Genomic DNA, 3,236 nt, shown 5'->3' with positions numbered 1-3,236 from the left:
TCCTGATACACTTCCCTGGTGGCTCAGACAGTAAAGAATCCACCCGGAATGCGAGAGTTGTGGCTCCAATCCCTGGGTTGGGAAGATTCCCTGGAGGAGGGCATGGAAACCCACTCCTGTATTCTTGCCTGGAGAACCCCCATGGACAGAGGAGCCTGGAGTGTTGCACCCCACGGGGTTGCAAAGAGTCAGACACAACTGAGCAACCAAGCACAGCACACACAGCACCCAGTCCCACACTCCCAGTCCTTCCCTCTCCCACCCTCCCCCAACCCCCACCCTCTTGGCAACCAGAAGTCTGTTCTCCATGACAATTCAGTTTGATTCCCTGCAAAATAGCTCTCATACTCTCTGCTGGAGATGTTAACGTTATCAAAGAGCAATAAACTAAAGAGAGAGGAGACATAGGGAAATGTTTATGATTTAAAATATTCAGAAAGTAGAAAATTTGGCACCAACAAATTAAGAACTGAGAGTTCAAATGAAGGAAAAATGGTCATCATCTATGCAGTTCTCCAGAAGCTGGAAGAAAAAATAAATCCCGAAAAATAGTAACTAGGACACAGTTTAAGATGACAGGCAGAACATTCGGGACTTGGCTTGCCTTCACAGGATAGACCAGTTCTATCAGAATGTTCTGCAGGCCAATGCAGGGCAATGAACTGTTTGTTATAGGTCTGCAAATAGAGAAAGACAGACATTGAGAGTAAGCATTTGGAAAAGTTATGGCAGTCTGACATTGTCTTATCAGTTTGGTTTTTATTTCATTTTTCCAGTAGTTCCTTTCATTGAATTTTACAGAGATATCAATCCAAAATGAGTTGAGGGGAAAAGAATTGGTCTTTCACTAGGATAAATGAGCAGCTCTCGCTTAGTCACCACTGAAAAGAGATTCAAATGTGTCAAGGCTTATCTGATGTATCAATAATAGTAGGAGAGGCCCAACAGTTATCTGTCTTTATAGTCTCAGGAGCTTCATAGGAACAAACTCTTCCTAAAATTGAAGGACCAGGTTAATGAACTCAACTCAGTAAGAATACCTTAGCCATAGAAGGTAACAGCCTTTTGAGAATATTTAATGGTTGTCAATCAACTCTATTTTCATTTTTCCCCATGGATATGCTAGTAAAGTAATACTCAAAATTCTCCAAGCCAGGCTTCAGCAATATGTGAACCGTGAACTTCCTGATGTTCAAGCTGGTTTTAGAAAAGGCAGAGGAACCAGAGATCAAATTGCCAACATCTGCTGGATCATGGAAAAAGCAAGAGAGTTCCAGAAATACATTTACTTGGCCTTTATTGACTATGCCAAAGTCTTTGACTGTGTGGATCACAAGAAACTGTGGAAAATTCTGAAAGAGATGGGAATACCAGACCACCTGACCTGCCTCTTGAGAAATCTGTATGCAGGTCAGGAAGCAACAGTTAGAACTAGACATGGAACAACAGACTGGTTCCAGATAGGAAAGGGAGTACATCAAGGCTGTATATTGTCACCCTGCTTATTTAACTTCTAAGCAGAGTACATCATGAGAAACGCTGGACTGGAAGAAACACAAGCTGGAATCAAGATTGCTGGGATTTCTCCCAGCAATGACACCACTCTTATGGCAGAAAGTGAAGAGGAACTCAAAAGCCTCTTGATGAAAGTGAAAGTGGAGAGTGAAAAAGTTGGCTTAAAGCTCAACATTCAGAAAACAAAGATCATGGCATCTGGTCCCACCACTTCATGGGAAATAGATGGGGAAACAGTGTCAAACTTTATTTTTGGGGGCTCCAAAATCACTACAGATGGTGACTGCAGCCATGAAATTAAAAGACGCTTACTCCTTGGAAGGAAAGTTATGACCAACCTAGATAGCATATTGAAAAGCAGAGACATTACTTTGCCAACAAAGGTCTGTCTAGTCAAGGCTATGGTTTTTCCTGTGGTCATGTATGGATGTGAAAGTTGGACTGTGAAGAAGACTGAGCACCAAAGAATTGATGCTTTTGAACTGTGGTGTTGAAGAAGACTCTTGAGAGTCCCTTGGACTGCAAGGAGATCCAACCAGTCCATTCTGAAGGAGATCAGCCCTGGGATTTCTTTGGAAGGAATGATGCTAAAGCTGAAACTCCAGTACTTTGGCCACCTCATGCGAAGAGTTGACTCATTGGAAAAGACTCTGATGCTGGGAGGGGTTGGGGGCAGGAGGAGAAGGGGACAACAAAGGATGAGATGGCTGGATGGCATCACTGACTCGATGGACATGAGTCTGAGTGAACTCCGGGAGTTGGTGATGGACAGGGAGGCCTGGCGTGCTGCGAATCATGGGGTCGCAAAGAGTCAGACATGACTGAGTGACTGATCTGATCTGATGTAGGTCTGAGTTCCAGAGGGAGAAAAAACTGCAAGAAATGCAGAAAAATTTTCCGTGAAGGTTTTCAAGCAGGAAACCAAGCAGCACTAGTTAGAGACTTCCTCCAACTGCAGATAAAAAAAGAAGGAAAGAGAGGGACTTCCCTGGCATCCCAGTGGTTAAGACTTTGCCTTCCAAAGCAGGGGGTAAAGGTTCGGTTCCTGGTTGGGGAACTAAGATCCCACATGCTTTGCAGCCAAAAAACCAAAACAGAAAATATATTGTAATTTATTATTGTAATAAATAATTACTAATAATACAATAATCATTATTAATAAAGACTTTTTAAATGGTCCACATCAAAGAAAAAAATCTTTTTTAAAAAAGGGAAAGGGGTGTCACATCCCTCATAGCAGACCCTCAGTATGCTCAGTTTGCTCCTGGCAACTGCCCAGTTTGAATAGGGAGCAGAGGGACTGGAACTCGTGGATGCTATTTCTTTCTGCTGAAAGGAGGTAGCAGCATTATAAGTGGCTGTGGTGTTTGGTAGAACAGGGCAGCCACCGCTGAGAGGCTGTGGTGGGAAAGAGATCACACAGCAGAGAAACTGCAGCAACCAGTGAAGTGAACTTGTTTACAAAAGTGAATCCCAGTAAAACCCGGGGCATGTGTGTATGTGTGTGTCTGTGTGTGCACACATGCACACACATGTCTCTGTGAGATTTATAGGTGTCTGCAAACCTTGAAAAACCCCTAGAAACTTGAGCTATTAAGGTATTAATAAATGGATTAGGTAGAAAAAGAGGACCCCCATAAAGACTGAGAAGGAGAAGGAGCAAAGAACTAATCAGAGAAATAAGGGGGAAAAAACAAAGAGAATGGAGTCCAAGAAATAAT

The sequence above is a fragment of the Bos javanicus genome, chromosome 3 (genome assembly GCF_032452875.1).
Source record: "Bos javanicus breed banteng chromosome 3, ARS-OSU_banteng_1.0, whole genome shotgun sequence".
NCBI lineage: Eukaryota > Metazoa > Chordata > Mammalia > Artiodactyla > Bovidae > Bos > Bos javanicus.
Note: the sequence above shows the minus strand (reverse complement) of the source record.